This window comes from Macaca nemestrina, chromosome 7 (assembly GCF_043159975.1).
Source record: "Macaca nemestrina isolate mMacNem1 chromosome 7, mMacNem.hap1, whole genome shotgun sequence".
Classification (NCBI taxonomy): Eukaryota; Metazoa; Chordata; class Mammalia; order Primates; family Cercopithecidae; genus Macaca; species Macaca nemestrina.
In genome coordinates, this window is record NC_092131.1 from 26,467,075 (window position 1) to 26,493,336 (window position 26,262).

General features: G+C 42.7%; 1 protein-coding gene and 1 pseudogene across 7 annotated transcripts in view; one reads left to right on the forward strand and one right to left on the reverse strand.

Annotated features, from left to right (window-relative positions):
* LOC105467637 (stonin 2) overlaps positions 1-26,262 on the forward strand; it is a 175,927-nt gene that overhangs the window by 12,852 nt on the left and 136,813 nt on the right. Inside the window, exon 3 of one of the 7 annotated variants that reach the window (XM_071099776.1) lies at positions 5,512-5,662. The exons of the other annotated variants lie outside the window; for them this stretch is intronic. The gene's annotated coding sequence lies outside the window, so the exon portion shown is untranslated. The remainder of the gene's footprint in view (positions 1-5,511; positions 5,663-26,262) is intronic. 7 annotated transcript variants of the gene reach the window in all.
* Positions 10,725-11,204, reverse strand: LOC112424193 (dynein light chain 1, cytoplasmic-like; annotated as a pseudogene).

The following is a 26,262-nucleotide window of genomic DNA, read 5'->3' on the forward strand; positions in this document are numbered from 1 at the left end:
TTCGTCTTGAAAGGCTCGAAAGCAACTTGAGCCAGATAAATTGTTCTAGGGTGACAGTTTTTAACAGGGAGTCCACAGATCCCTAGGACTTCGAGAAGTGTGTCAGCGAAGTGCCTTAAATTATAATTAATTTTGCGTGTACTTGTATTTTTCCAGAGATGAGAGTCTCTGGCTTAAATTATAACTCGGAGATTCAGAGAGCTATAATTTTTTGTTTAAAGGCTGAGAACCAGTTTCAAGGAGAGACCTTCAAGTCTGAGTTGTACATCTTGATCTTGGCCCTAACTTGAGAACTCTTTCTGATTGGTGACTCGTGTATGTAGTGATAATATCAAGAAAAGTGTGCAAAGCACCTTAGGTATACCTATAGACGGTCGTGTTGCAGGAAGATGAAGAAGGTTTCACTTTTTCAAGTGCTGGCAAGCTAGAAATCTAGAAATCTTTTTTTTTTTTTTTCTTTGAGACTGTCTTGCCCTGTTTCCCAGGCTGGAGTGCGGTGGCACCGTCTCATCTCACTGCAACCTCCGCCTCCAGGGTTCAAGCGATTCTCCTACCTCCGCCTCCTGAGTAGCTGGGATTACAGGTGTGCACCACCACACCCAGCTAATTTTTTGTATGTTCAGTAGAGACAGGTTTCACCAGGTTGGCCAGGCTGGTCTTGAACTCCTGACCTCGTGATCCGCCCGCCTCAGCCTCCCAAAGTTCTGGGATTACAGGCATGAGCCACCGCACCTGGCGTGGAAATCTAAAAATCTTAGGTGGACCCACAGAAACCCATACACTTACTGAAGCCCATGCTGCAGAAAAATGAAGGTTTCACTTCTTCAAATGCTGGAAAACTGGGAATCTAGAAATCTGGGACCCCTGCAATTCTGTCCTAATGCCTCCTATTCTCTCCTTTCTCAAGCCCACTCAGAGCTCCCTTAATATTCTGTATTATCATAGTATTGACTCGTTGGAATGAACACAAATATCTCTTTTACCTGGTGTCTTAGCACGTTTGTGTTGCTGTTAAGGAACACCCGAGACTGGGTAATTTATAAAGAAAAAAGGTTTATTTGGCTCATAGTTCGGCAGGCTGTACAAGAAGCGTGGCACCAACGTCTGCTTCCGGTGAGGGCTTCAGGTTGGTTCCACTCAGGATGGAAGGTGAAGGGGACCCAGGTGTGCAGAGATCACATAGTGAGACAGCAGAAACGAGAAAAAAGGGGAGGTACCAGGCTCGGTTCAACTTCAGTTCTCATGGGAACTGAGTGAGAACTCACTCCTGTGAGAATGGCACCAGGCCATTCACAGGGATCTGGCCCCACAATCGAAACACCTCCCACCAGGCCCCAACACCCACATTGGGGATCAGCCTTCAACAGGAGACTTGGAAGGGCCAAACAAAGCATGTCCAAATCATAGCACCTGGTCTTCTGCTGAGTTCTGAAATAATCCAGGCCCTCATGATAGTGACAAGATAACACATTTATAAGGAACTTCCTCCAAGTGGCTGTTTACCCTGTGCCCAACACAAATGACCTTCCCCAGGTTTCCAACCTTGGTTCTTGTTTTTCCTCTTATTATTCTCTCTGAGTGACCCAGTCCAAATCCCCAGCTTCCAGTGGCCTCTCAGTCTGTGTTTTTAGCACTCATCTCTCCTCTGAGCTCTAAATCTGCCTATTTAACGGGTCCTAAAGACAACATCTCAATGTGGTTGTCCCACAGGCCCATCAAATCACTGGGCCTAACGCTAAACTCATCACCTCCCTTCTACCTCCCAATCATTCTTTCTCCTGAAGTCCTTATCTTGGCGAATGGTACAGAAATTGATTCAGTTTTCCAAAGATTTTTTTCATCTACCTACCACATCATTACTTCCACAATCTCAATGAGTCCAAAAAAGATTCCCTCCCCATATCTTGATGACATTACGTCCTAAATGGCTATAAAAGCACCTTTCCTCTCTATCCCGCATCTTGCGATGCCTAATCACTCTAATTACTAGCTGGTCTTCTCACTCTCCAGTTGATCTCCCTCATTGCTTCCAGAATAACCTTTTTCTAAAAAACAAATTGGGTCATGTTATTTCCCTGCTTAAATTGTTTAATCGATCTCCATTGCATTTATGACAAAACCCAGCCTTCTTGGCGTGCCTACTGGGGCCCTGTCTGACCTGACTCCTAGCTCTCCAGCCTCCTCTGTCTCTCTTCTCCTTCTGGCTCATTGCTTCGTCAAAGTAAATCACCTATAGTTCAGAAAACGTATCTTTTCATTCATCTTCTGAACTCAGTATGGGCATACTACATTTTTAATGCAGCTGTTTTGAGTGGAGGCCTTGAAAACACTATTACACTTCACATTCCGAGTTGGGTAACAAAAAGACATCTTCACACCATGTCAGTGCTTCATTCCCTCCCTGCCCCCTAACCTATTTCTAACATTAATGCTGAATCTCAGGCCATCCTTGAACATGAACCTATTTCTGAGCCTCTCATCCTCCCTTCACATCATGCCTTATTCATCTCTCCAGATCCCACCGTGTCTGTAACACACACTGCAAGGGTTGGGGTCGGTGATGGGTGATGTTCGGGTATGAGGTTAGGGAGGGGGCAGGTCTGGGGATGGACGTAGGAATCAGGGAGGTTGCATACACCCTTTGGTAGCAAACAATAGTTTTGCATGTTAACATGACTGGTTAAGCATGGCTAAGTGCAATGGTACCCTCTGAGTGACCAGCTGGTATTGTCATGCTTTGTTCTTACAGATGCCATCCTGCCAGCTTGGAATGTCCATTTTCTCCACCAGTGACCCCTGCCTCACAGGACTAATTTCTATTCATCTTTTGACCAGTTGTTACCTTCCCTGTTACTCTTCACTGACCCCAGATTGGGCTAGGTGTCACTCCTGTGCACCCATGGCATAGCTACATTCTCCTGAAGTTGCCCTGATCACACCGTACTGTGATTATTTATTTGTCTGTCTCTCTCTCCAAGGCAGGGGCTGGATCTTAGTCCTCTCTCTGTTCTTCGAATTTCACAGGAACATCCCTAGCAATAGGAGATGCTGAATAAATGCTTATTGAATGAATGAATGAATGGGGGATGTTCTGTGACAGACTTCTAAAAACCTGCAGAAGCTCCACGAGCATAAATAACCCAGAGTCCAACAAGACCTATTACATCATCTCTTTATATTCTACGCATATGGCATTGCATACCAGCATTGACTCTTATCCAGATTTTAACTTACCGTCTTGGCTACCTCTTAGGCACATCTCAAACCCTCTTAACCCTGCCTATCTGGGGACCACTGGACTGAATCATTCTGCCATCCGAGGCTACTACTGCAGGTCCTTTCACTACTTCGGAACTCATGAAGTACTACATTGAAGGGTGTGGAATCTGGATTTCTCATGTGCTGCTAAAGGAGCTAGAAGATGCACCCCCAAAATGTGGGGAGTTGAGCCAGCATGGTGTGAACTCTGACCAAAGGGGAATAAGAGAGATGGGAGCTGGCAGGTACATTTCCTGTCCTAGCACCGGCCCCTCCAATGGAAGGTTTTGAGGTACCATAGTTCCCAACAGCCTCTCTGACCCAGCAACAAGCTGATTCTTGTGAAGCCATGGCCAGTTTAGGCCCATTCCATCTTATGTTTGCTTTCCCTACCTCTCTTCTCTTCTCTTACTTGGGCTTCCCTGGGATTGCTGTAAAACACTAGCGTAGAAGCTTGGCCTCAGGCTCTGCCTCCTAAGGAATCTGTCCTAAGACATGTTCACACCTGCTAGTATTTCCCTAGAGAATCATGGGCCAGTGGAGGTGGAAGAGGGAAGAACACTATGCATCAGGTGGTCTTTAGAGCTTGTATGCAGCGGAGCTTGCCTGGAAGTTCAAGGCCTCAGCCATGCATCCGCTGTCCTTGGCTGTGCAAGTGAGTGGTGTTGGCCACCCTCATTTAGGGGAATTGGGCAGATGGATGCATTAGTAGAAAAAGATCCATCATTTGGAACCTGTGAACTTGTTCCTATGCAGGCTGACCATCTGTTCCATAATTTCCTGTTTTTAAAAATCCCAATTTAAGAAATCAAATACATATATATATATAAAACTTTTATGTCAGTGATACAGCTGTGAAAATGGATCCTTACCAATATTTGTGATACATTCTGGGTTTAAATCCTAGCTTTGCCACTTACTGCTTGTGTGACCTTGAGAAAATTGGCCAGGCCAAGCCTTAGTTTCCTTAACTGGAAAAGAGTCATTAATAATAACAGCTTATATCAGGACGTTGTTGTAAAGATGGGACAAGATAATGCATTTGTAGGCCTCAACACAGTACTGTATAGAGTAAGCACTCACAGGATATTAGTTATAGTTATTAATATTCTCTCTTTAAAATGAAATATGAGAATGATACAGTGTTAATCCTGGTATAGTAAACAAATTTAAGTTTAGAGTTTTTTTTTTTTTTTTTTTAACTTGTAGAGCTTAGAAAGGTTTTATTTTGATTTTAAGAGGTATTTTCTTGGTCTGAAACTTTTTTCTAGGGAATCAAAATCTCAGACCCAGTTTTAATCTTGCTAAAAAGGGTGAGAAGGCATGATAAAAAGTTTCTACGGAAGTGGTGTTTACCTGCCAGGTATTTTGTTTTATTGGAAATGTGTGAGAACAACGTAGGGCTTGAGACTACATAAGTGTATTTCCTATCTTCCAAATATTTTTTTTTTTTTTTTTTTTGAGACGGAGTCTCGCTCTGTCGCCCAGGCTGGAGTGCAGTGGCCGGATCTCAGCTCACTGCAAGCTCCGCCTCCCGGGTTCACGCCATTCTCCTGCCTCAGCCTCCCGAGTAGGTGGGACTACAGGCGCCCGCCACCGCGCCCGGCTAGTTTTTTGTATTTTTTAGTAGAGACGGGGTTTCACCGTGCTAGCCAGGATGGTCTCGATCTCCTGACCTCGTGATCCACCCGTCTCGGCCTCCCAAAGTGCTGGGATTACAGGCTTGAGCCACCGCGCCCGGCCTATCTTCCAAATATTTTTAAGCTCTTTGTAAATAACTTTATATCAGTCCCAAATTAATAAATTTTGTGGAAACAAAAGCAGAAAGATTTTACAGTGTTGCTGTGGTCATTCAGAAAATTTGTGGTAGAGAAGATCCCAGGAACTAGCCTCTTGCCCCTTACCTGAGGCGAGCTTCAATCTGTGCCAGGTAAACAGAAAAGTACTTCCTCCAGGGAAGCACATAATCAGGATTAACAATGTATATGCTGGTAACTTTTTGCCTTTTTTTACAAAGCTGTATTAAGAGTCATTAAGCTTTGAACTGTAATCTGGGTTTATTATTAACTCCTTACAATCAAGCTTCCAGTTTAACTGTTCTACTTCATTCCACAAATGCTTGTCACTTTCTGATATGGTTTGACTGTGTCCCCACCCAAATCTCATCTTGAATTCCCACGTGTTGTAGGAGGGACTCGGTGGGAGGTAATTGAATCATGGGGACAAGTCTTTCCTGTGCTGTTCTCATGACAGGGAATAAGTCTCACGAGATCTGATGGTTTTATAAAGAGGAGTTTCCCCTGCACAAGCTCTCTGTCTTTGCCTGCTGCCATCCGTGTAAGATGTGACTTGCTCCTCCTTCCCTTCTGCCATGATTGTGAGGCTTCCCCAGCCACGTGGAACTGTAAGTCCAATTAAACCTTTTTCTTTTGTAAATTGCCCAGTCTTGGGTATGTCTTTATATGAAAACAGACTAATACACTTTTCTTCTGTGTAATGGCACTGAGCACTAGAAATGCTGCCAGGAAGGGCACGGTCCATCCCTCCATAAGCTAAACTCTGCAAGCTTTCTCAAGTCACCAGTGACCACCAAGGCCCTTTATGTCTCTCCTCAGCATTTGACACTAGAGAAAACTTCTTCTTTTTCAAAATTCCCTCTTGCCATCATCGCCTGGAGTCCTCTGGTTTTTTTCTCTCTCTCTCTGCCTGGCTGTGTCACCTGAGAGTCTAACTTCCCCCTTCCCAGCCCCGCTCCCTTATGTAGGCATGCTCCAAGAGTCAGTCATCTTCTTAGATCTTTTTACTTCCCCTATTGATAACCTATTCATTCCCTTGGCTTCATACATTGTTTTTTCTTGGATGACTCTAAAATCTAACTTTTTACCTGTGATTTTTCTCTAGGCACCAAATCTACATTTTCACAGTCTTTGCATCTCAACATATCCCAAAAACTTATTTCCTATCCTGTCCCCAATTAATTGCACAGTTTAAGGGACCACTCCTAGTTTCCTTAGAGTATGTGTTGAGGTCTTCTCTGCCCTTACCTCAGCTACCATGGCAGTACTATTCTATTGCCCAAGCTTAATTGCTATTTCCTTTCACTGTTGTTTCTTGTATTCTGTTGAGTAAAGAACAAGCCCAAGGATTCCTATGGCTATAGGTGTTTTCTCTACTTTCATGTTTTTGCCCAGTCAAGGTTTTCTCCTGAACATTCAACATTTCTTTGCTTTTCTACAGTGTGGATGGTGATGTGGGAGGGCCTGTGCTGTTGCAGGACATGGGAGCGAATAGCTCTGGGGCAGCGTCAGATAAGAGAACCTGGTTTATATTGCATCGTATGTGAATGGCACCTCCTGGAGTTGTGCAACACAGTGCTGTGGACGTGTAAGCATGCAAGGGATGGAGTGTCACTGAGTCCTTCTGGGATGCCAAAGGCTTGAGTGACAGGAACAAGTTGAGGGGAGTTGGCAGTTCAACCCGGAAGGAAAGTTTGAGTTTTACAAAAGAGGAAGGGGGAAATAGTTTTTCCTCTGCGTCATCTACCTGGGGGAATAAAACCCTGTGTTTTTCTAGACAAATCTGCATCGAGCTGACTTCATTGTAGAGCTACCCACCAAGCCTGAGATTTGTGGCCTGGAGCTCTGTTTTCCTCTAATCCTTGTTATTCTTGGTATAGAGAGTATTGGCAGGAGCTCTAAACATAAAGGTTTTGTGTGCCTGCAGCTATATTGGTAAATTAGGATAAAACCACTCTCATGTCACAACTGGACTCCCTTGGATATGGTTTTCCTAGGGTCCAAAGAGGTTGGTCATAGCTCTGGTCACAGTGCTGCCTCCTGTTGACTGAAATGGCCCAGATGACTTGGCCACACCAGCAGTAGGACACCTTGGCTGATACTTACAGCAGCAGTGTCCTCTGTTCAGGGGCCTGTGTAGCACCCAGACAGGCAGGTTGCCACCTTCCACTGCACAGGTTGTGTGGTACACACTCTTCGTGAGCATGGCTCACATAGATGACCATGGGAATGTGCCCTGAAGTTGTCCACTCTGGTGACCCTGCCTCCGGTACCTTCACTCACTGCTCATTTCCAGGCCAACCGATGTCTCGCATTGAGCCAGCTAGGCTCTTTCCTGTCTCAGGCTGAAGCTCACACCACTGCTTCCCTTTTTTCCCCAAATTTCTAAGGTCTCCTCCTCCTTTGCACTTTCACTTCCTGAAGGCCATGACCACAGGAATGAAATCAGCAAGTTCTTGTTCTCTCTCTTGACCAGGCTAACTCCTCCCAACCTTTATGGGTAGAAATAACGTTGGTAATAGATAGCATTGACTGAGCGCTTATTATTCATGAAAAGGTTTACCTGCAGCATCTTACAGAATCTCTGAGGTAGATAATACTAGATGAAACTCAGGCTTAGAGCATTTCAGAGACAGATGTTCCATGACTAGGGTTAGCAATGGGGGACTTGGCCTGCTGCTTGAAGAGCTTGTGCTCTGAAGGGTATGCTAGGCATCCTCCTGTGATGCAGGTTAGATACAGCCTCTTCCAGGAAGCCGCCCTGGGCTCCCCACACCCTGCCCCTGACCTTTTATCATGCTCCTTAGTATCCTGTGCTGTCATGCAAGCTCAGGGCCTCTTAGAGGTGGTGGAGAAGAGACCTATGTTCCTTGCTTTTTCTGAGTTCCCAGAATATTAAAAACTGAAGAAGCTCCAAGACAGGATTAGAAAACTATTATGATTTTTTTGGATATGTTTTCTTCTCTGATTTGACCAAATTAAAACCTTAAATTTATAACCATATACCTAGAAACCCACAATTAATATAATTCTGCTATGTGCAAGGCAGCTATAGGCGTTACAGTATAATTTTTTTTTTTTTTTTTTTTTGAGATGGAGTCTCACTCTGTTGCCAGGCTGGAGTGCAGTGGTGCAATCTTGGCTCACTGCCATCTCTGCCTCCCGGGTTCAAGCAATTCTCCTGCCTCAGCCTCCCGAGTAGCTGGGACTACAGGTGCACACCACCACCACACCCAGCTAATATGTGTATTTTTAGTAGAGACGGGGTTTCACCATGTTGGCCAGGATGGTCTCGGTCTCTTGACCTCATGATCCAGCTGCCTTGGCCTCCCAAAGTGCTGGGATTACAGGCGTGAGCCACCGTGCCTGGCCACAAAAGATATTTATTGAACTGTGTATGCAGAATAACCTGATATTGGGACATGAATTTAAGGTTGTAGGAGGCACATCTTGTATCAGTCCTTTTGGTGTAATACTTGAAGTCCTTTGTGAGTATGCGATCGTTGGCTAATTGGCCTTTCTGGAATCTGGATTGTTTTTTTATCCCTAACATCTAGCAGAGGGTCAGGGCTTGGCACATTGGGGGCTCTAAATTCGTCTTGGTTGATTGAATGAATGAGTCAGTGAATTGTCTGTGAACAGTCTCAGACATCAGAACGATTTTAGTTAGAATCCCAGACTACTCTTTACTACTCTGACCTGGAGCACGATACTTAACCTCTCTGACCTCACCTTTTGTCATCTCTGAAATGCTGGTGTTATTAATAGTACCTACCTCATAAGGTTGATAAGAGGAACAAAGGAGGTAATGTACCTCATCTATAGGATGGCAAAAGTAGACTATCATGAACAGTGCTTGGGTCCAGGGCAGGGGTGGTAGGAGACAGGTCATGGGCATCATTGTCAGCAAAGCGAGAGCCACTCCAGCTGCTTCCTTTCTCTGTGCCTTCGTGTCCCCAACCAGCTATGGAGAAGAAGGATTGGTGATCCTAGGAGAGTCTCCAAAGCACCTGACTTTGTTCCCAGGGCCCTTAGCCCCTTTCCACATTCTGCCACTTGATGGGCAACAATGAGCAGATCTTACCTTTTAAATAACACTCTGCAGCCCAGCAAGCATCCTCACCCACATCAGTCCAGCAAGCATCCTCACCCACATCAGTCCAGCAAGCATCCTCACCCACATCAGTCCAGCAAGCATCCTCACCCACATCAGTCCACCAGGCATTCTCACTCACATTATTAAATGAGGTAATAATCTCATTATCTCAATAATTTACATTATCTCATTTATAATTATTATCTCATTTAATAATTACTCTTTTAATCAATATTAAATGGCCTGCGGTGTCAGGAAATTCCTGCTCTTGTTATATCATTCCTGGCACCTTCTCCTCCCCTAATGGCAGAGTTATCATGGAGGATATCTGTTCTTGTATTTACTGAGTTCTTTGGCAACATCTTCATTTTTTTTTCACATCTAGTATTTAAGGAATCTCATGGAGAAAAGCCTCATTTCAAACTTTTCTGTTTCCAAGTGGCCAGATAGAGAGTGGGCTGCTTGGTCCAGGATCTCTAACTCATGCATGCCCTTGTATTGAAAAGCAGGGCACAGCAGCACTCCCTGTCTGGGACTCCACCATCTTTTCTGTCCATTTGGAGTCACAGGGTTCTAAAGCTTGGATGGAGCTTTCTAAGTGTGAGCATCCACATTGTTCTGGCATGTGATAGCATTGGCCACTTCTTTTCTTTTGCTACAGATTCTCCCTGGATAACTGGATCCATTCTGTCTGACGATCATGTCCTAACTTGTGTCTCGAGCCTCAAGCTTCAAACTCAAAAGTCCATGCACCTAGTTGACATCTCTCTTGGATGTCTAATGAGCATCCCAAATGTATCGTATTTAAAAAGAAATGCTTACTTTACTCCCAAATCCTAACTCTTTCTCTCTACCCCGGTCAATGGCACTATCACCTACCCTGTTCTCCACCAGAATTCCTTGCCCTCCCTCCCATGTAACATTCATCAGTAAGTCCTGAAGACCCTGCTTCTAAAATATATCTCAGATGACATGTCTTTCTCTTTGTCTCCATTGTTTCATCCAGACTCTGGCCACCATCATCTTTTTTTTTCTTTATACAGAAATAAACCACTTTATTCTCAGTGTTGCTAATAGTTTAAATTACAACAGTAAGAAAGCTTTTAATGTTTGATTAAATGTTGCTAATGTTTTAAATTACAACAGTAAGAAAGCCTTTTTTTCACGTGTGCAACAGATTTGTTTATTTATTAATTTATTTTTTGAAATGGAGTCCCTCTTGTCGCCCAGGCTGGAGTGCAATGGCGTGATCTCTGCTCGCTGCAACCTCCACCTCCTGGGTTCAAGCAGTTCTCCTGCATCAGCCTCCCAGGTAGCTGGGATTACAGATGAATGCCACCACGCCGGGCTAATTTCTTTGTATTTTTAATAGAGGTGAGGTTTTACCATGTTGGTCAGGCTGGTCTCGAACACCTGACCACTTGATCTGCCCGCCTCAGCTTCCCAAAGTGCTGAGATTACAGGCGTGAGCCATCCCACCCGGCCAACAGATTTATTTTTTAAAGGAATGGATTTTGAGAGAAAACAATGTGAGGCAGAGTATGGAATAGAAAATAAATACAAATGTAGGCGATTTTGCTAATTGTTTTATAACCACAACAAATTAGTACAGAGAATGCCCTGTACAAAACACAATAAAGGTTCAAACATCGAGATGTTCCCTTAGCAAGGCTGAAAATTTCAGTTTCTGGTATTTGGAATTTAGGCTGCAGTCCTTGTTTCTGGATAGACCACTGGTGGGTGGCACAGTCCATGCTTTTAACCAGATTTAAACAGAAGAATGGCTACTTTGCCCAGGTAGAAATGAAGTGTTTGGTTTCATGTGTCGGGTAACTACAGAAGTTCCTCCCCACGATGCAATGTCGTGTGGGGTTGTACATCTTGTTATATTCCTTCTTGATATGAGCCACAATGTTCTTCTCTTTGTCGTATTTCTCCAGCGCCTGAGTAGCACACTCCACCGAGTTCTGTTGCATCTCTTCCGACATGTCCGCATTTTTGATCACGGCCTTTTGGTCACACGTGGTTACCCGTGGAGAAGGGGGCTAGCCGACTGCAGCGGTCTCCTGGGGAGGTGCTAGCATCGCCCGGCTGGAGCTGCCATCGCTGCCGAAGCCGTGGTGCATCTAAGAAGAAAGCTTTTAATGTTTGACAGAAAGTTTTAAAGGTCACAAAACAATCATATTTTCCCCTTTGCGAAGACTACTTTACATAGTTTCAGCTTGCATGGTCATTTAATTTTTTTTTTAATTTTTAAAATTCTGTTAAATTACAACTATAAAATGGACCATCTTAACCATTTTTAAGAGTAGAGTTCAGTGGCATTATGTCCTTTCACATCGTTGTGCAACTATTGCCACATCCATCTCCAGAACTCTTTTTATCTTGCAAAACTGAATCTTCGTACCTGTTAAACACTAACTCCTCTGCCTCCCCGGGCCCCTGGCAACCACCATTCTACTTTCTATTCTGTTAATGTGACTCTTCTAAGTACTTCATATAAGTGGAATCGTATAGTATTTGTTATTTTGTAACTGGCTTATTTCACTTAGCATGATGTCCTCAAGGTTCATTCATGTTGTAGCATGTATCAAAACTCGCTTTCTTTTTTTTTTTTTTTGAGACGGAGTCTCGCTTTGTCGCCCAGGCTGGAGTGCAGTGGCCGGATCTCAGCTCACTGCAAGCTCCGCCTCCCGGGTTCACGCCATTCTCCTGCCTCAGCCTCCCGAGTAGCTGGGACTACAGGCGCCCACCACCTCGCCCGGCTAGTTTTTTGTATTTTTAGTAGAGACGGGGTTTCACCATATTAGCCAGGATGGTCTCGATCTCCTGACCTCGTGATCCGCCCGTCTCGGCCTCCCAAAGTGCTGGGATTACAGGCTTGAGCCACCGCGCCCGGCCAAAACTCGCTTTCTTTTTAAGGCTGAATAATGTTCCACTGCATGTATATACTACATTTTGCTTATCCATCCCGTTCATCGTCGGACACCTGGGTTGTTTCAGGCCACCATCATCTCTTCTCTCAACTGTTTTGACAGCCTCCTGATTGTTCGCTTTAATTCCAGTCTTTCCCTTTCCATCCTCTTCTTTGCTGAGTTTCGAAAAAGGCAAAGCAAATTTTGTTGCTCCTCTTTACACTTCTTCAGTGACTTCTCATCATGCTTGGAATAAAAGGTAAACATCTTCATCTGAATCACAAGACCTCGTAGTTCTAAAAACTCATGACCTTTACAACCTCTCATGCCTCTTGCCTACTCTATTCCCAGGTCAAGTTTTTTCTGAGTTTGTTTATTTGTTTTTCTCATCTCACACTCTTTGTGTCTTTGGTTCCCTTTACCTTGAGTCCTCTTCACTTTTCATCCCATGGTGGTTGGCTTCTTCTTATCTTTGGGATGATAGTTAAGTGTCACCTCTTCAGAGACATCTTCTGTCACTCTATGTATAAGATTCCTTGTTATTCGTTGTCTTCATTCTATTTATTTGTAGGTCTTTTGTTTTTGGTTGACTTGTTTCCTACGTCCTTTTCCCTCATGATGTAAGCCCCTTGAAGGCACGGTCTATGTCTATTTCATTTACTTCTTTTTTTTTTTTTTTTTTTGAGGCGGAGTTTCCCTCCTTTTGCAAAACCTTGCCAGGCTGGAGTGCATTGGTGTGATCTCGGCTCACTGCAACCTCTGCCTCCCAAGTCAAGCGATTCTCCTGCCTCACCCTCTGGAGTAACTGGGATTACAGGCATGTGCCACCACACCTAGCTAATTTTTGCATTTTTAGTAGAGGCAGGGTTTCACCATGTTGGTTAGGCTGGTCTCGAACTCCTGACCTCAGATGATCCACCTGCCTTGGCCTCCCAGATTGCTGGGATTACAGGCATGAGCCACTGCACCTGGCCCTCATTTACTTTTGTACCCTGAACATCTAGCTGGTATTTAATAACCACTTGTTGGATGAATGAATAAATATCCTATTTAAGGAAAGAGTGTGAGAGAAGATGCCACAATCGAGTCTACTTTTTCTTTCCTTCCTTTTTTCCTCACTCTCCCCTCATCCCGCCTTCAAAACATTCTAAAATGTTAACATCCCTCACAGTTAAGAAGAATCACTGGTGTGTAATGATCACTCCTGCTCCGGAAAACTGGTTGAATTGCCTCCTGATGCAGAGGCCTCTTGATGTAGACAGGGAGCATACCCCAAAATTTTCCTTAACTTTCTCCACTAAAAATGATCACTTTTCCAGCCTTGCCCCATGTCTCTGAAAAGGCAACCTAATTTTGCAGTGGTCTAAATAAACAAGGCAGGAAAAAAGAAATTAAACCTGGAGAGAGAATACCCAAGTAGTATGTTTCAAAGTGTGACGTGTAATTTTGTATTTTCTGCTGTTTTGCATTGCCTTTGTTTATTCTCTATTATGGATAATGGTTGATTTTAGTTGAAGTTAGTCCCTTACCCATACTGGGAAATTATTTAAAGAAGGCTTTGCCTAGACTCCCAAGATTTTAAACTCTGGAGTATGTTCTCCCATTTTTTACTGTTATACTCCCTTTTTCTTTTACAATCTCGTTGACAATCAGAGATTTTCTTGGTTTATATATTGGTTTTCTGTAAGTGTTTATCACAGGACCACAAAATATGTGTTGAAACCTCACTGTTTGTTAGGTCAGAAGTCTGGCATAGTCTGAATGGGTTCCCTGCTTAGGGTACCACGGGCAGAAATCAAGGGTTGGCCAGTGGTGGTCTCACTGGAACTCAGGGTCCCCTTCAGGCTATGGCCTATTGTTGGCAGAGTTCAGTTCCTTGTGGTTGCGGGACTGAAGCCCCCATTTAAAGAGCTCATTAATTAGATTTGGCTCACCTGGATCATCTCCCGGTCTTAAGGTCAATTAAGTAGTAACCTTAATTACATCTGTAAAATCTGTTTTGCCATGCAATATAGCATAACCACAAGAGTAATACCAGGGCTCAGATATAATGGGGTCATTTTAGGATTCTGCCTACCACATTGATCTCTCTTTTTTTTTTTTTGGTGAGAGTTACATTCATCTGCATGCATCGGAAAGTCTAATTCTAATAGCTTAAGCAAAAATATAATTTTTCACATAAAAAATAGAGAAACAAATGATTGTTGATATCAGTTCAGTGGCTTAGTGACATCAGGACCAATAACTGTCATTCTCTTAGCCTGTCCTTCCTATGATTATTGTAACTCCAGCTATTAAGACCATATTCAAGTTGGGAAAAAAGAGAACATGAGAAGGATCAGAGCTGCATGAACTACATCTGTCTCCTTCATTGGGACAGCAAAACAAAACCAAGACAAAAAATACTTTTTAGAACTATATTTCTCACCGTATCTCCATTTATGTCTAACTAGCTAGAACTTGGTGAAGTTGCCGCCTCTAGGTGAAGACAGGAAAGCAGGAATAGGAATTATAGTGATTGGCTTAAACCAGGATGATGAGAAGAAATGGATGCTGATGATGCAGTGAACACTGTCAGTTATACCTCATTTCTGGAAGGCAGAATGTGCTGTCGTGGAAAGAGTGCAGAATTTATAGAGTCAGGAGGTCTTCCAGAGATTGGGAGAAATATTTTCTTTACTTATCTCAGGGTTACTGTAAAAATGAATTGAAATAACCCATGAAGTTCTTTCCATTCTGGAACTATATACTAATTGTACTTTTTGGAAACTGGTAAAAAATAAGATAATTTCATTGATTCTAAGAAATATGTGTGTGTGTGTGTGTGTGTGTATGTGTGTGTGTGTTTATATATTTTTTTGAGACGGAGTCTCACTCTGTCGCCCAGGCTAGAGTGCAGTACCGCACTCGGCTCACTGCAACCTCCACCTCCTGGGTTCAAGTGATTCTCTTGCCTCAGCCTCCGAGTAGCTGGAATTATGGGTGCATGCCACCACCCTTGGCTAATTTTCGTATTTTTAGTAGAGACAAGGTTTCACCATGTTGGCCAGTCTGGTCAGAAAATCCTGACCTCAATGATCCACCCTCCTTGGCCTTCCAAAGTGCTAGGATTACAGGCATGAGCCACTGCACCCAGCCTTAAAAAATATTTTATCTTCTCTGAAATTAGACTAATTGTAAAATGCATCTAATTTATGTATGACTGTAAAATATAGGTAAGAAATTATCCACATGAGCTCCCCACTGTCACACAGGTAAAATATTAGTATTCTCATTTCAAAAAAAAATATGAAGGAGAGTTAAACCAAGATGAATGTACGAAGATGGAATAAGTCAATATCTTCTGAGAGTTCAAGCAACTGGAAAATGTTTTGCAAACTTTAAAGCCTGACCTCCTACCAGAGCCATTCGCTAATGTAATACACTGCTCAGGTACCTGGGGATGTCAGTCAAGGTCACTGCCTCAGGAATGCACCAAAGATCAGAGGCAATGCCTAACCAGTTTTTCAAGCCAAGTGTAACTTAGATTCTTGACTCTGAATGTGGGACCATGGAATTGTTAGATAGCAGAGCCATTGGGATTGATTATTTTGAAGGAAAATCACACAATAGAGTATTTTGTAATTATAACTTTGGGATATACATATATGTATGTACGTACATAAATGTGTGTGTTTATGTATATGCATGTATACACACATATACACACACCCATACACACAAGTAATATGATTTTAGAGAAGGGAAGGCACCTAGGGTTAGGAGATTATGCTGTGTGTGATTATAAAACAAAAGAAGAGGGAGTTCACTTATGGAGAATCATAGATAGATGCTAACTCTGGTCACAATGTGACATTTGTTCCTTTTGGACTTGTTTCTCATACATGTTTGATTTGAGGCTGAGGTGTTCATTCTGTTTCCCAGTTTCCAATGGAAATTGGAAGAAGATTGGGTGGTTTCCTTTTGTTTTTTAAAAATAAAATATTTACATGAAAGAATGAAATTTTTCATAAGTTGAAATAATAAGAGCAAACAACCAGGATCACTCAACTCATTTTCTCTTTTAGGAGCATCAAGGTACCTGTTAATTAAGTGTGTGTGTGTGTGTGTGTGTGTGTGTGTGTGTGTGTGTTCTTCAGTGAACTCTGTTCAGGTTTTCTTAATGAGAATTCACACCCCTCATCAAGGAAAAGAATGTGAAAGAAGGAAAGGGAAGAGAAGCACTGTTCAAGTCCTTAATCTGATTTAGTCTTTCTCACAGGGTAATGGGGCCTTCCAGGCTCCTCTTTGATCTAGCAACTTATGAAACAAGCAGCAGGGTTATTTCAGCTTTCGGATTCAGCTTCTATGGCTCCTGTAGCCCACTGTGACACAGATATCAGTGTATAAAAGCTTGATATTATCTTGTGTCATTGTGCTATGCACAATTCTGAGTGCATAGTAGATAGATGCTCAATAAAGTAGCTGAATATCTTGCGTTAGAAGAACGCTGTAGGCCGGGCGCGGTGGCTCAAGCCTGTAATCCCAGCACTTTGGGAGGCCGAGACGGGCGGATCACGAGGTCAGGAGATCGAGACCATCCTGGCGAACACGGTGAAACCCCGTCTCTACTAAAGAAATACAAAAAACTAGCCGGGCGAGGTGGCGGGCGCCTGTAGTCCCAGCTACTCTGGAGGCTGAGGCCGGAGAATGGCGTGAACCCGGGAGGCGGAGCTTGCAGTGAGCTGAGATCCGGCCACTGCACTCCAGCCTGGGCTACAGAGCGAGACTCCATCTCAAAAAAAAAAAAAAAAAAAAAAAAAGAAGAACGCTGTAAAGAAATATATAGAATATATGTAGTCTGTTTTTCCCATTCTTCCTTTCTTTGTAGCTTTTGATTTGATCTTTAGTTGCTTGTCCTTGATTAAGAGAAAACTGAGGCCTTACTTGTGGGTTTGGAGTGGACACCAGGATCTAGTTGAAGGTGTTTCTGCATAAACTCCAAACAGATGGCTGGACAGTGGTTGCCAGTAGTCTCAAACCCAAAAAGTGGATGTGGAGATTTTCAAAGATGCCGCCTAGCTGAATACCTATGAAAAACAGGTAGACAGGGAAGATGGCTAAAGATTTAACAACCCCTTTTGGACCACCAACCAGGCCCAAGTAATGTTTTTGTATTATATAGCATAGCTAACCTAACAAAATAAATCATTTTCCCAGCTCTGGAGCAATGGAATTAATCTATATGGCTGAGTGAAACCTTCCTTTTATTCTCAGATGATTTATAAAATTTCTGATTAGTTTTCAGGACATTAGTATGAAATGACCTGTATTTTAGATGTCTGAACTAGTCTCTCTTTAAAAGTGAGCACAAGTCAGAAAGTAATGTTCCAGAGGAGGACTTCCAGTTCTGGTTATAATTGGTAACTAGCCATTCTGCCGCGAACAACCACAAAACAACAACATCTATGAGGCAACTATTTTCAGGCTTCGGTCAACAGGCAGTACAAGATTTTCTATCCTGAGGTGAGCCCAACACTCGCCTTGGCTCTTTTCCAGGGAAGAGTTTCTTGACTGCAGCATAGTCAGCTGGAGTCTAAGCCAAGCACAGCAGTCCTGCTGAGCTAAGAAAACAGAGATCAGAGTTTGGGGCAATTGAAGCAGCTGGAATCTGTAGGACAGGGCACCAGAGGGCAGAGAGTTGGGGAGCAGAGAGCATGGGGATGGGGAGAGAGGAGCAGAAGTATGTCTGGGTGTACCCAGAGAACCCTTGGACAATTTAGAGTGCACAGGTGCATACTGAAACCATACAGAGCTTAATGGAGTGGCTGCTGGAGGACTGAGAATGGGACAAAGATACTGGACATCAGGCAGTAGTGGAGGACATTGGTGGTCCAGCCCAGCTACAGTAGAAAGAGCTCATTAATGTCTTATTAACATCTCAAGCATCCAACCAAGATGTGTCTTGAAGACAGCCTCTTATGGGACTTCACGTTGTGTCTTAGGGATAAGGACCATGTTCTCAAGGAGGGTCTGTACATTTTTTTCTATAAAGGTCCAGTAGTTATTATTGACGAGTAATTATTTTAGTCCCTGTGAGCCATACAGTATCTGTCACAGCTACTCAACTCTGCTATTGTTGATCAAAAGCAACCATAGACCATATGTAAACTAATGAGCGTAGCTGGTAAATATACTAATAATACAACTTTATTTACCAAAAAAGGCAGAGGGCCAGACTTAGGCTGTGGCTGTAGTTTGCCAGCCCATGCTCTAGAGTAAGATTTACTTTAAACTTACCCTAGCAAAGCCTAGAACCAAGCCCTGTGTATTAGTCAGGGTTCTCTAAAGCGACAGAATTAATAGGATAGATTTATATATGAAGGGGAGTTTATTAAGGAGTATTGATCACAACGTGAAGTCCCATAAGAGGCTGTCTTCAAGCTGAGGAGGAAGGAATCCAATCCTTTCAGCTGAGGAGGAAGGAATCCAATCTGAGACCCAAAACCTCAAAAGTAGGGAAGCCGACAGTGCAGCCTTCAATCCATGGCCAAAGGCCCAGGAGCCCCTGGCAAAGCACTGGTGTAAGTCCAAGAGTCCAAAAGCTGAAGAACTTAGAGTCTGATGTTTGAGGGCAGGAAGCATCCAGCGTGGGAGAAAGATGAAGGTCAGAAAGATGAAGGTCAGAAGACTCAGCAAGTCTGGTCATTCCACTTGCTTTTGTCTGCTTTATTCTGGCCACACTGGCAACTGATTAGATGGTGCCCACCTAGATTGAGAGTAGGTCTGCCTCTCCCAGTCCACTGACTCAAATGTTAATCTCCTTTGGCAACAGCCTTAAAGACATAGCTGGGAACAATACTTTGCATCCTTCAGTCCAATCAAGTGGACACTCAATATTAACCATCATACCCTGTCAAGATCTGCAGGGGAGACAGAGTTTAGAAATTGAGTCCTACAGCAATTAGAGAGCCTTGGGAAACAAATTAATCCAATGAAGTAAAAGACGAAGCTTTATACAAGCTCTAGGTGAGCAGCTCTTGGTCAAACTGCCTGCTGGAACAAAAATCAGTACTCTGCAGAGGAAAGTCAAATCCAGAAGGTCTTTGGTGTATCACCAACAATTATTAGGTGTGCAGAAAAACGAAAGAAAGCAAAAAAAAAAAAAGCCGGCCGGGCGCGGTGGCTCAAGCCTGTAATCCCAGCACTTTGGGAGGCCGAGACGGGCGGATCACGAGGTCAGGAGATCGAGACCATCCTGGCTGACACAGTGAAACCCCGTCTCTACTAAAAAATACAAAAAAACTAGCCGGGCGAGGTGGCGGGCGCCTTTAGTCCCAGCTACTCGGGAGGCTGAGGCAGGAGAATGGCGTGAACCCGGGAGGCGGAGCTTGCAGTGAGCCAAGATCACGCCACTGCACTCCAGCCTGGGCGGCAGAGTGAGACTCTGTCTCAAAAAAAAAAAAAAAAAAAAAAAGCCAAACAAACAAAAAACCTTAGGAAAGTATTACCCATAGTCAAGAAAAAACAAAAAAACAAAAAAACAAAAAAAAAAACCAAACAAACCACAAACCAAAAAAGTCAATAGTAACTAATCCCAAATGGTCCAAAGGTCGGATTTAGCAGACAAAGTCTTTAAAGCAGCCATTATAAATACGTTGAAAGAACTAAAGGAAAATATTGTCACAATGAGTGAATATATAAGGCATCGCAGCAGAGAAATAGAAACTACAAAAGAACATTCTAGAATGGAAAAGCTGAATAACTAAGATACAAAATTCACAGGATAAGCTTGTGGGTGAATGGAGGTGAGAAGAGAAAGAGTCAGTGAACGCAAGGGCAGACTAACAGAAGAGATGGAAAAGGGGCAGAAAAACACATTTGGAGAAATACTGACTCAATTTTTCCAAATTTAATGAAAAAACTGACAAACAGATTCAAGAAACTCCACTAACTTTGAGTAAAATGAGTTCACAGAAAACTACATCCAAATGCAGTTGCTGAAAATGAAAGATAAAGAGAAAATCTTGAAAGCCATTAGAGGAAAAAAGACACATTATATAAGCACGAGTAATTACATATAATCAACTGCTCCTTAGAAACATTCAGATCAAAAGGCAAAATACTGAAGGAAGAATTCTGTGTCTTGTGAAAAGTAGCCTTCAAAATCAAGGATGAAATAAAAGATGGACTGCTTTAGAGCAATGCTGTCTATATGCCATGAGGCCAGGTGTGGTAACTTGTGCCTGTAATCTCAGCATTTTGGGAGGCTGAGGCGGGTGGATTGCTTGAGCCCAGGAGTTTGAGACCAGCCTGGGCAACATAGTGAGACCCTGTCTCTATGGAAACATTTTAAAAAATTAACTGGGTGTGATGGTGTGCACTTATAGACCCAGCTACTCAGGAGGCTGAGGTGGGAGGATCATGTGAGCCTGCAGAGGTTGAGGCTGTAGTGAGCCATGATAGTGCCCTGGTACTCCAGCCTGAGCAAGAGTGAGAGCCTGTCTCCGTTAAAAAAGGAAGAAATATAGGATGGGCTGTTTATGTATGATTTTAAATTTTTTAGTAGTTTCATTTTAAAACATTAAAAGTATCAGGTGAAAATAATTTTAACAGTATGTTTTACTTAAGCTAATACATCCAAGATACCATTTTAACATGAAAGCAGTATAAAATTATTAGATGTTTTATACATTTTTATACTCTTCAAAATCTGGTGTACATTTTACACTTAAGTGAACAACTCATTCGGATTAGCCACATATCAGTAGCCCCTGTGTCTAGTGTCTACTGTATTGGAATTGGATGATATAATTTTAGATCAAAGAGAAGGGGAAATGAACATATTTCCCTATATGCAGGTTTCCTCCAAAGCTCTTTTACACAGAGTGTTTAAATTAACCTTCCTAAAACATTTACCAACATCTCAGAAGAGCTGAAGAGGCTACCTACTGTATGTTAAGGCAAATTCATTCATTCATTCATTCATTCATTCGTTCATTCACTGTTTACCCAACGAACATTTACTAAGAGCCATACCCTATTCTAAGAGTTAAAGACATCAAGAAGCAAAAGATCAAGTCCCTTTCCTCATATAGCCACATTAGCAAATAATTTAATTATAATTTGGTAAATGAGTGTAGGTTAAGATAGTATCAGCATTCAGAAGATATGGGGGATAAAGGACCAGTGGGAAGTATGGTACTTTACTTACTGGAAGTTGAGGAGTACCACCATAGATCAGAGTTCTTGATTGCAAGCAACAGAAATTAATTTTGGCTAATATAAGCAGGAAACAAGTCTATTGAAAGGTACAAAAGAGCTCATTGGATTGCCAGATGACTGTCAAACATGGCTTGGAAAATAGGTAGGAGCCACAGGACCTAGCCAGCAGTGAGCAAAGCCAGAGTCACACCATGGGTCTGATTAGGATGCCACACTTGTCACCATTTTCACGGAATTAGGTTGTGCCTGCTTCTGGGCTTGCATCAAGTTTCTGTTGTTCGCATGCCATGCCACTCTTGCATGTGTTCAAGGCCCTTGTACCTTTTAGCATTCCCTCAATATTCTAGCAGCCGTTGACAAAGCCTGGATTAATTACCAGGAGGGATGGAAAGATAATATTTTTTTCTCAAAAAAGAAAGGATTTTGGGTGTTGAGCAGACAAAAAACAATGAGCATGCACATTATAAAGGTTTTATAGCAAAATAATTTGTGTTCTTTATCTTTGCATTCAGTGATTGCCACTTGGCATAAATGCTTGTTGAACCAAGCCTGAGATAATGATTGAGCTAAGACTTGAAGGTGAGCAGGAGCTCATGAAATAAAAATGTAGGGAAAATGTATCCTAAAGATAATATTTAATAATGTATTAAATTAATATATGAACAAGTGATCAAATAGGACAAAGTATATTCAAAAACACAGTCTTTCAAATAACTCAGTTCATCAGGAATATAGGGTTCACAAGGGGAGAGAATGACACATAAGATTAGAGAGGTGGATCAGGGCCGGATTCACAAAGTGCCTGCATTTATACAACAATTTTTATTGAGCTTCTAACACGTGGCAGGCACTGTGCTCAATGCTGAGGGTATAGCATGCAACCCCTGCTCTCAGGAATCCTTTGTTCATTTCTCATACCTCACTTTATCCTGTGAGGAGCCTTTGAGGAGCTGGAAACAGAGTTGTGGCATAGCCATTTTCAGGTTTTAGGAAGATCACTCCAGCATGACAGGTTGGATAGTAGGTTGGAGCAGGTGATACTGAGGGCAGGAAGACAGGTAGGAGACTTGTAACTGTCTGCGTGAGAGATGATGAGGGGCTGAGCTAAGGCATTGGCAGTGGGAATGGAGAGGGTAGGCTCCAGAGCTCAAACTCGTTCTGAAACTTAGAGCTCCTTTTCCAGGGCACTTGACACCCTCTTCAGATGAGCAGAGTGTAACTCACTGTGGGCTAGACGTGCCATTCCTGCTCCCCCTTCCTAAATGCCTGTGCCCCACAGCTCTTTTGCTCAGACCCCTCCTTTCCAGCTTAGGGTACAGTTCAAGACCACCTATAGCTCAAGCTCTCAGAAGTCTCCTAACACTCTTACTTGCTGCTGTCCTACCTTTGGTGACTAACTGCCAGAATAGGATAGAGAGCAGAGGTTATTGTTTTAGGTTGCTGTCGTGTCTCCCTGCAGTTGACAGCTGCTTGAGGGCAGAGATGCTGTTCTGTTCTTCCTTGCACCCTCAGGCCCTAGAATGGGCAGAAACAGTACATGTTCCTGAAGAGTCTCGCCCCCAGCTTTGTGTAACACACCAGAGGTACTGATGGCTGAAAAATTCCATCACCACGCTCCTGTCCAGCACTGTCTGAGGAAGGCTAATCTCCCTTAAGCACACTTCTTGAGTCACTCTCTGCTTTTAAACCTCCCACAGCTTCTCATTTCCCCTTGAACTCTTCTTAGCTTCTATGGTCAATCAATACTTTCATTCCATATTCCCCCAGTAGATACCTCTGCTGTCATCAGACAGAGGCTTGTTCAGACAGAAACACACCTCGTTAAGGTCTGCTTCTGATTCTTACTGTCATGGTGATCCCCTGTCCAGAGGCTTCCCTCGCTGATCCCTCTGTTGGTCCAGAATCAAGGACATCCTTCAGATCTCAGAAACCCACCCAGTCCCATATGGTTCCAGCCCTCAGAGATCTCCCTACAGCTAAATTGTGGCACTCCCAGCATGTCCTTTAGCTGGGGCAGTTATTCTGGACTTGTATTTTCTGTTCTCTGGATCCTTTTTTCCTCAGCTGTGTTGGGAGCTGCTTGAGGGTTGCTGTCTCAAGGGTAACTGGTACATTTCCAGACATGTAGGTCTCACAAAAGCAATTAGAGGACTGTCATAAGACAAAACTACTTCTGTGACCCCCATCTTATCAGACAATTGCATTCTCCCTTCTACAAATTTTTGTATATAAGCAATGCTGAGAAAGAAGTAGCTCTCTGAAATGGCAACTCCAAGACTTCATTGAAACTTTTAACATCTGTTGGTCAATCCTCCTGCTGATACTGAGTCACCACTCATTTGTGGTGATTCTAAACCTCATTTTATGATTCACATTCTAAAAATGGGGTGAGGTTTTTACCAAGAAACTAATTCCAGTATGAACTTAACCTCACAATTATTGTGTTCTTCTGTGGGTTTCCAGCTGCTAGCACAGCACTTTTCAAGGTCTAATTTCTTATGGCTTATTGGTGTGGCTCTTCTATGGCAAATACCTAAAATCCATTTTATGGATTTATAGTATAGAATATGATAGGGGGTTCCATGTGATCAATTTTTTCCACCAGTCTTCATTGGGACCAGTCATTGTCTGTCACCAGCCCATGTCTGGTCTGGGACATGTGAAGGAAAGACAGATAAAGTTTTGGGGCTCTTTTTTCGTTCATACATTCTGAGGAATGGTCTTGGTTCCTTGGCCAGAGTGCACCTATATCTATAATGAAGAGGATTTAGAATCTGCCTTCTGGGCACTGTAGCTGAGCAAGTGACTCTACTTAGTATCTAGAACTTCTTGAACAATGACTGAAACCAGAATCTGCACATGACAGAAATGGAGTGGTTTCATGAAACCTGCATTCTAGTCCCAGGACTTCTACGAACAAGTTATGCAACCTTGGGCGAGTCATTTAACAACAGCAGCAGTGCTGGCGGTAGCTAACATTCATAAAGGGTTTGGAATAGAGCCTGGGGCCCAGTAAGCCCTCTGTAAGGTCACCTACTGTTTTCATTGTCATTGTTACAGAGGGTTTATTACATCCAGTCCTGAGTACTTGGCGTACATTATCTCATTTAATCCTCAGAATTATGGAGTGAGTTTTTAAATTCTTGCTTTAAACTGAAGCTTAAAGAGGTTGAGTTATGAGTCCAATACTGTAAAGGACTCCAAGACTGTATAGGACTCAAATCCAAACAACCTAACTCTGGGCCCATGATCACAATCTCTATTGGTGCACTTGATTTCCTTGGGCCTCAATTTTCTCATAACACCTGTAGTTGTTGATCTTTAAAACCTTCCAGTTTAAAATTTTTAAATATCTTCCCCTTACCTTCACCTTCCTCCCCTATTTGCTTCCCTACCCCACTTATCCATGACGTTTGCTGGGTTCGTCATCACAGGATCGGCAGGATGTTTTCCCTGTTGAGTGATGACACTGCATGTGTCAGCATACGGACTTGTTTTGTGTGTGTGTGTGTGTGTGTGTGTGTGTGTGTGTGTGTGTGTGTGTTTGAGGCTGCAGTGGGGCTGGTTTACATGCTGCTGTCGTTGAAAGAGGAGGAATCTGACTCTTCAATTTTACTGCCTTATCTTGGCCCGCAGCCATTACCACATTGACACACATTTGACAGGGCTTGAGAAAGGCATCATAGGCAGAAGCCAGTGGGAATCAGCTCTTCGTGCTTGTGGACCCTGTGCTGCTCTCTGGTAAGATCTGGTTTGGGAGACCTGCTCTCTCCAGGCCGTCTGCATATGTCTGGCCTTGTGGTTGGCAAGGATCTTAGGAGAGGGACTTGGAGAAGAGGCTTCTGGGCTTTCCATCCTTTATATAGCTTGGGGTGTGCTGGCAAACTTTCACACGGGGAGTTTCCCGGACATTTCATTACAGTTCCATTGTAATTGATATTTGTCAAGTACTTAAGTTGGGTGATAGCCTATGGATACTGTATTCTGTTGTACCTTTATGTGGCTGTGACCCCAGGGTTAGAGTGTTTTGGCTGCAGAAGACCTGGACTCAAGGGTTGGATCTATCACTTCTTGGAGTGATAGGAGTGACCTTACACAGGGAACATCGAACACACATGGCTTCAGCTTGATTATTCTTTGGGTGAGACCTTATTATGAAAAAAAGTCAGTTAGCCACTGTGCTGAGATTTGTAAGCTCTTCCATTTAGGAGCCTAGAGGAAGCATTTTAAGAACCTTAGAGTACCAAAAGGGCCTGGAAACACTAAAAGTGTTAGGTAAGTCACTTAATTTTTCTCAGCCCCAATTTTTTTATCCATAGAAGAATTAGAGTACTACGTGTCCTACTCAACAAAATGGCTATTGAATCAAGTGAAGTATGGTATGAAAATGTGTTTCTGAAAATTATAAATTCTATATAAACATTAGTGGTTTTTAGAAAGCATCGTGTGCCAAAACTATTTTAAATAACAAAAAAGCAAAAGCTATTAGTGTTTCTACTGATTTTCCCACATAGAGATTATTTACTGCAGATGATAACCTATAGTAAAATTTCCTAAAGTTTTCATTGTGCACCAGTTGGAAGGCTGTGAGTTAAGTTGTTCTAGAAACTATCTGAATATTGTGTATATTCAGTTAATAAGAACTGATATTCAAGGTATATAGTAGCTCTTTTGTGGAAGCACATTCGTTTTGGATAAATTCAGATTTTATTAATTCATTATTAGGTCAAGAACTAGGTTCAAGTTGTAAGAAGATGTTATTATCATAAACAAAATTATGTCAATTAAGAATCTTTCTATATTCCTGGAAGATAATTGCGGTGTGAGCAAAGGCTAGACCATTGTAACTAATTTAAATAGGCCTAGATTGAAAATGTTTCTCTAACTCACATTTTTCACTAGAACAGATATTCCCTATCCTCTTACTACAAATGAATAAGATCACTTCATTTCTATTTTTCTTGATTGATAAATGATGCTTAGAGGTACCATT